General features: G+C 47.5%; 1 pseudogene; it reads left to right on the top strand.

Moving 5' to 3' along the window:
- Positions 1–4,341: 4,341 nt before the first annotated feature.
- LOC102873014 lies at positions 4,342–5,191 on the top strand (annotated as a pseudogene).
- The last annotated feature ends 2,832 nt before the right edge of the window (positions 5,192–8,023 follow it).

The raw sequence follows: 8,023 nt of genomic DNA on the forward strand, positions 1-8,023 counted from the left end.
TTTGCTTGCTTTGGACACATCATCGGGAGGGATCATTCATCGAAGGAGGGCAGCGGGGGCAGCTCTGAGGTGGACAACATGCCAGCATGACGGTGCAAGGCATCACTGGTGCTTTTTATTGCATGTAAGTGTCTGTAAATGGGAGTCGTCCTCAATCTTCACGAAGCTGCCGGTGTATTCCTATAACTCAGCTACTGTCTGTTAGGACTGTTCTGTTTAAAAGGTGCTTGGAGTCCTTTTTTCCTTTGCCCTCAGTACAATTGTATCTTGCAGGTTTTTAATAATTAGAAAATAAGCAAAACTATTGGTTCAGATAAATGCTTTTTTGGGTTCATATGAGACATGTACAATTTATGCTTTTATTAAAAATAATCTACTTAAATTCTTTTTCTGTGGCTTTGTTCTTTGCTTTCACTAAATCAGTCTTTTCACAAAGCTTCAGTTTTTAAAGAAGTACACGTTATCCTTACCACATGCCTGTGAACTTGGTCCTTGGTGCCTCAGTCAGAAGTAGCGTTTACACATGATGCTTCTCCTGTGCAAAATATCTGCAGGGGAGAGAAATTCACAAGGACATAAAATGTGATTGGGGTATATAGGGGTCTTAAAGGTGACTGCTGTTTTCCTAATAACACTTGTCAGTACACAAAACATTTTTTTTTCCATCTTGAGGGAGCTGTTCTATACTGTGTACAAAATATGGACCGTTCTTCATGCCCTCATTTCAGTGACTGCTGGACTTACTAGGAAATGCTTGTGAATTCAGTGCATTGTACAAGTGGGAGATAATCTTAAGATCATTGTACTGTCTTAAAACTATTTAGAAATTTCCCATGAATTTTCCTTTTAAATCCCCCAGTACATGAAGTTCAGATGATTTTCTTGTCATTTTCTTAGAAAAGGACAGCTTGTATGTGGGGTTTGTGCTACTAAATGACGTACACTTCAGATTATAGTCTATTGTTTTGTTGTGAGCTTCTCTTTTACTTAATGTTCATGTGTTTGTATCTTTGTGTTACATACTCTTCTTCTGATTTATGTGAGGTGTCAGGTTATCCCATTTCACCATTCAGACGCATGAAAAGTGAGTTGTAGTTAAGTGGGAATTTGAGTTGGTATCTGATTTTCATTAATATAATGACACATTCTAAGGTATAATATGCTGTCTCCTACCTTTACAGGAGAATGCACACCTTCATTTCCTTAAAGATTTGTCCATCTGACATGTAAAGAGTTTGCCAGTATGAACATGTGTCCCTGAGTCTCAACATAACAGAGTCTGAGCAGATGTCCTAATGTCCTCTGGACCCTGCCACTCAACAGCCATTGCTGTTTCTCTTGATGGAGGACATAATAGGAAGTTTAAACTCTTTGGTAATATTTGGATATGTTCTAAAGTTAAATTCTTAATCTGTAAGGTTTGAAAATGTATCACCTCTGCTTCTAGAATAATTATTTGCTCAGCATTTGGCATCAATTATTTTACTTTTCCAAGGACATTTTTGTAGCTTCATCTCTGTCCTTCCTGCAATCCTGAGGGGAGATGCTGTTAGGTCCACAGTCTTAGCTGGAGAACCCGCTGTGTTTCTTCATGGCCTGACTGGGACTCCCTGGGTGTGATGACAACTGGTGTAAAAGCTGTGACCTTTTCCTTGCTTATTTCAAAATGGGTCTTCCAAGATCACTGAACGCTCGTGTTGATGCTGCGTGTGCCATCAGGTTGGAGCCACTCAAAGCTGAGCCCGTGGGTTTTCACGGACTGGAAGAGCAAGGGAGACAATCGCCCCTCCTCCTCCGGCCAGTGGATTCAAACAACCGGCCTTTGGGTTGACAGCACACCTCCACTCCTCAGACACCAGAGCACCTTCCAGTGTTGGCTCTACAATATAAAAAATGTTTGAAAAACGGTTTGCAGTGCTTGGGTTTTTATTGTGTTTGTTGTTTTTAGATTGGAAAAGTTCCTTTGCTCCTACTTCACTGTAATTTTCAGCAACAGATTCCCAGCGGGAGGGGGAAGGTTTTTGTTTAAAGGTGTAAAGTCTGTAGTAGTCTCAGAGACTCATGAGTGGGAACTGACTTGAGGGGCACTTGGAGCTCATAACACTGATGGAAGGAGGCCTGCCTCCCCGCCCACAGTCCAGCCTTCAACAGTGACCCCCAAGATGTAACCCCTGTGGGGTGTTGGGAAAGGCACGTTTTCCTCTCACTGGAAGGACTGGCCTTGAGAATTAGACTAGATCTGCTTCCTGGTGGAAAAAGCCCAACCTACCACCTCCTGGAGCCTTGGACCCCGAGTGCCCAGCCGAGCTGCTGTTCCGCTTCTCGACGGTGGGCCGTCTCGAACAGCTGCACGACTGCAGGTGTCTGCCAGAGCGTTCAGACTCGAGTCACAGGAGAACAGTCCCGGGTCAGCAGTCCCTGTCCAGCGTGGGCCCCACCGCCCCTGACCCAGTGTTTTTAGACACCTGTTGGTACCCTGTAACCCCATGTTCTCAGCCAGTACACACTAAAAGGAAAAAACTTTCCCATGGTACCAGAAGAGATAGTGTAGACGGGTTTGCACTAGGGAAGTATAAAGACCTTTGTCACAGCATCTGTGTGACCTTGGGCAACTTGCTCATTTGAAGATAATACACTGTAGGGGGAAAAGTAAGCATTACTTCAGTATTTATGCCGATTACGTGATGGCCGTGGATCATGCAGAGACCGTAGATGCCATCAAGTTGACCGTGACCTTTAGTGGCCTGTTTGTGAACAGCAGGTGGAAGCCACACCTTGTGCTGCACCGTTCTCACCATCTCCCCTGTGCTCAAGACCATGCTGTAGTTGTTGCCAGGCCGTCGTTGAGGGTCTTCTCTTGGTGATCCCCTACTAAGGACTGGCCCCTCTTAACAGTGTGCCCTGTGGGTGGAGGAGACGGTTTTGCTGTCCTTGCCTCTGAAATGCACCCTCATTTCACTTCCTCCAATACAGTCTGTATACTTGGATAGTCTGTGATGGTCAACAAGTAGTTCTTGTGTACCCAAGCGCCTGGGGCGTTGAGGCAGCAGGGCACCAGGACCACTCTGCCTGACTCCCACGTGTCTGCACACTCCTGCCTTTGCAATGTGTGGGGCCTCTGCGCCTGGAAAGCCCTTGTGTCTTGGTGCTTTGATGGAGGCATGATTGTTCACAGCTCAGAGAGTGTGGCTCGCTCCTGTTGGGTGCTGTTGAGTTGGTGTCATCGCATAGCTCCCCCCCCCACACACACACACACCCCAAACCACACTCCTCATCACCACAGTGCTTGCTGCAGTGCGTCAGTCCATCTCCTCAGTGCCCTGCTTTACGGAGCATGAGGACATGTCCTCCAGGGACAGGCCTCTCCTGTTAGCACGCTCTCAGCAGGGGAAACAGTCTGCCCAGCCTTGCTTTTCAGGAGCACATGCTCATCTGAATTAGACTTCTTCTCTTGACGGTTGTAGTAGTCAGTATTCTTCCCCAGCACTACAACTCAGAAGCATCAGTTCCCCTTTATATTTCTTACTCATTGTCCAGCTTTCACATACATCAGAGGTGCCTAAAAATACCATGGGTCGCGGTGCACCTTAGTCCTCAAGTTAATATCCACGTTCCTGAACACTTTAAAGAGGTCCTTGGTAGAGGTTTGTAATATTGTTAACTGCCATCAAGTTGTAGACAACTCATAGCGACCTTATGAACAAAAGACCTGAGCACTGTTCATGGAGTTTCCAGAGGCAAGCTATTTCGGAAGTGGATGCCACTCCTGCTTCCAAGCTTGTTTTAATTGGGGAGCTCCACCAAACGCTGTCCACCATGTTTGGTGGAGGTTTGCAGTGCACCTTGAATTTCTTGACTGTTGATTCTGTTACACACACTTGCTCTGAAGACCCTCGAGCCTCTTCATCTTGATTCATCTGATAGCTGCGCAGCAAAATCGTCATCTGCATTTTCTGGTCTAAAATTGAGTTTAACATCTTTTCATCTCAACAACTCTTTGTCCACATCTCTTTTGATTTGTTCGTTGATTCTTAGAGGTTTCAGGGACATTCTTCGTGTGTTGTATAGGGGCTACATATTTTCTCCTGTCTTGTGGTTAGGTTTCGTTTTGTTTTTTATTAACTTTTCTGTGTCTGCTAGGTTTTACTGTCTTCCTTTAAGAAGACCCTCCACTCATTCTCAGTCTCGTGTTTCCCAGGTGTGTGTGTGTGTGTCAAGGCCATGTTTCATCAACTATAAGAAATGTCATTGACTATAAGACATTAGTATTTGATGTATCAAGGAGAAGAGGTGAAAAAATGTTGAGGAATAAAGAGTGCTTTCTGGCGGGAGCAGGCCGGCATGGCGTTCGGGTGGGCACTGCAGCTGGCGGCCTGCGGGTTGGCCGGAGGGTCGGCCGCTGTGCTCTGTTCTGCTGTGGCCATTGGGAAGCCTCAAGCGGGAGGAGATGTGGATCAGCGGGTGTCCAAGCCGCCAGGGTGGGCTGTGGGCGCACGATCCCCGCCCAGCGTCTGGGACCCCAACAGGTACAGTCTTGTCAACCTGTGGAAAAGGAGCATTGAATCTGGAGAAGAGGAGCTGGCGTCCAGGCTGGACCACTGCAAAGCCAAGGCCACATGACACATCTTCCTCATCAGACACTCCCAGTACCGCGTGGATGGCCCCCTGGAGAAGGACCGGACTCTCACTCCACTGGGTCGTGAGCAGGCTGAACTGCCTGGAGTCCGACTGGCGAGCCTGGCGCTGAAGTTTGACAGGATGGTGCACTCGTCCATGACTCGAGCCATAGAGACGACAGACATCATCAGCAAGCACCTGCCAGGGCTGTGCCGAGTCAGCACCGACCTGCTCAGGGAAGGTGCCCCCATCGAGCCTGACCCACCTGTGTCCCACTGGAAGCCAGAAGCCGTGCAGTATTACGAGGACGGAGCCCGGATTGAGGCTGCATTCCGGAACTATATCCACCGTGCAGATGCCAGGCAGGAGGAGGATAGTACGAGATCTTCATCTGTCATGCCAGCATCATCTGCTACATCGTGTGCAGAGCGCTGCAGCTTCCCCCTGAAGGCTGGCTCCGTCTCCCTCAAACGGCAGCATCACCCACCTGGTGATCCAACTCAATGGCAGGGTTGCACTGAGGACCCTTGGGGACACGGGGTTCATTCCTCCAGACAAGATCACCCGGTCCTGAGGCCACTATGCTCACCTCCTAGACTCCCTCCGTCCACATCCACCCGACAGGCTGTGCGTCAGTTCTTTTCTTCAAAGGTGGCCAGAGAAGAGGACAACTGGCTCCTGGCCTGAGACAAGCAGGGCAAAGACCTCTGGGGGCCCTGGGCATGCAGGGCTTTCCATCCTAGGATCTGAAAGATACCTGGGTGACAGGTGTTCCCTGGCACCTTTCCTGTGACACCGGCCAAGGCCCACCCACTGGGAGGCACAAGGGGACTACCACTCAGCAGTGCCACCTGGCTTCTCGTTCCTCACTTGTCTCACACCATCTTCATTATAAAGACATTTGCCTCTTGGGTTGTTGCTTTGAAAACCCAGTTATCACTGTGTCACAGATCCGTTAAGTGGGAGTGAAGACCCTGTGACCAGGAGACCCTGCTCTGACCAGGACTGGGGTGGAGGTGTGCTGACCACTCGGGGCCTCTCCTGCCCCCCATCGCCTAGTGTTTTAATATGGTTAAGTGATGGGAAAATCTTATGTAATAAATGACATTCTGACGTCCTAGACTGTTAAGCTAAGTGTGGCCACTTTGTCTCTTCTCATCGCTACTCTTTTTTTTTTTTCATCGCTACTCTTTTATACTCACGGATTAATGTATTTAAAGTACTGAGAAAAGTCTATCCTAAATACTCTGTTCATTTAGGGAAATACAATTTCTATGAAGTGGTTGAAAACGTTTTCTGGAATCATGTAACCTGACTGAATATTTGATCTATTTTGTCTGTCAACTTTGGAATGAATTACATAATAAAACTTTATTTTACTTTTTCTTTTTATTGGCATAAATTAAAAAAAAGAGTGCTTTCTGATTGTTTCAGGTTTTAGTTATGCTTGCTTAATGATCTCTTGTGGACTTTTATTCAGATTGAATTTGTCTTTTAAGATAAAATGTCTCGAATTGAGATACTCATCTTGAGTTAAGGGCCTGAATCCTTGGGTGTTGGCTGTGTCACTCATGTACCGTCTTTCATTGTGACCCTGAGGCGTGGGAGCTGCCCTGTGACGTGACGACCTCCTGCGATGGGGCCTGTGTTCATCTGGATGCTTTCATATATGAATCGGTTTGACCTTGCAGCAGCCCTTTGGGGTCACCATCACTGGTGCATTTTGCAGTCAGGGAAGCTCCCCTAACATCATGATGCATGTGCCCTGCTTCGGCCCTCACAGCCTGGACACCACAAGTGTCTCGGGTCAGGACCAGAGCCCTTGTTCAGATCCACAGATGGAAGGGGCCCCAGAAGTTCGACATGTGGTTCTTTATTTCCACATCTTGTCACAACCACTGGATTCTATGCCCCCAAATCTGTGCTTCCTCTCTGTCCTCACAGTTTGGTCCCTGTATGTGTGCCTGTTTTTATGATTCTGGGGTCATTAGGATTTATGATTGCATCTTTACTTAAAGGTGGATGTAAACACAGATATGTGAAGAAAATTGCATAACCTTTCTCAGCCCTTGTGTGAAAACCTGAACAGAAAAGAGATTGAATTTGTACATTAGCATTGAGCGGATACGTTACCTTCGAATTCCAGTCACTCTGAAAAGTCATCTTCCTTGAGCTGCTGAGATAAAGTACATTGTTATAACTTATGCAATATAAGAATGATAGGGTTGTGTTATAACCCTAAGGAAATCTGAACCTTTCCCCCTCACCCAGACAACTTTGGGCTTGGAGCTGAACAAGATAAGTATCTGTACTCTGGTTAGGCATTAAAAAAGCGTAACATGTCTGCAGTATCTCAGGGGAGAGAGAAGACTCCCCAAGACTGACATCAAGAGCATTAATCAGAGTTCCTAGAGAATCATGACGTGGCCAATCCCTGGCACAAAGACTGACAGAAAAACAGACGGCAGGGATGAGGGGCTGAGAGGGCGGCTGAGGATGCCAGGGTGGCTTCTTTAGACTGCTGTCTGTGCTGCGTCTGAAGTCATGCCCTCCACTCCATCTCCATATGTAATAGGTGGAGTATGTGAAAAGCAGTGTTTGTAGAAGTTGGCTAACTTGTTTTACCTGCTTCTCAATCTTAAGCTCACTGCTTCTGAAGCAGTAATGTTGACAGTAAATAGAAGAGCCTGTTAAGGGTGCCCTTGTGGCCTTGTCCCCTGGCAGGCAGACATGTGACAGCTTCCTGGGCTGACGATATCCTTGAAGGGTGAAGGAAAAGCGAGAAAAGAGTATTGGGATAGAGGCAGGGGGGAGGGGGGAACAGAGATTGAGAACAAAGGCTCCGTCTCTGTGTCTACTCTGTGGTCCTTGGCTAACCCCCTAAACATTCCAAGCCAATCCCTGTCTGTAAAGTGACAAGGTCTTGTGAACACCCACCCCTCTGGCTCCCTCAGGCCTGCTACTCTGTGTGCTTGTCCGGCATAGTATTGGGCAGCGTGGGGTTTGGATTGAAACACCTGGACTCATCACTACACAGCTAGTCTAGTCCTTAAATTGTCAGGAGATTTAATTTGATGATTCGGACGAACCAGTGGCATGCTGCCTGGCTTCTACTCAGCAGTGAGGGAATTCTCTGTTCTAAGTGCAGCTCCACTGTCAGATCTTGGGCCTCCCTCTCTGGGAAACTGACTCAAGCATCCTGTGGTCCCCTTTCAGGGCTCAGTAGTGTTAAACCCACAAACCAGGCTCACTGCCAGCAAGTCCATTCTGACCCCGAGAAACCCTTCTCTAAAGTGTCTGATCTTTACAGGAGCCTGCCCCTGTTAGTCCCCCAGAGCACCTAGTGGATTTGAACTGCTGACCTTTCAGTTAGCAGCCAAGTAGATCCTCACTATGGCACCAGGGT

Source organism: Elephantulus edwardii, unplaced genomic scaffold (assembly GCF_000299155.1).
Source record: "Elephantulus edwardii isolate Elephantulus edwardi_28Jun2011 unplaced genomic scaffold, EleEdw1.0 scaffold00003, whole genome shotgun sequence".
In the NCBI taxonomy this organism is placed as follows: domain Eukaryota; kingdom Metazoa; phylum Chordata; class Mammalia; order Macroscelidea; family Macroscelididae; genus Elephantulus; species Elephantulus edwardii.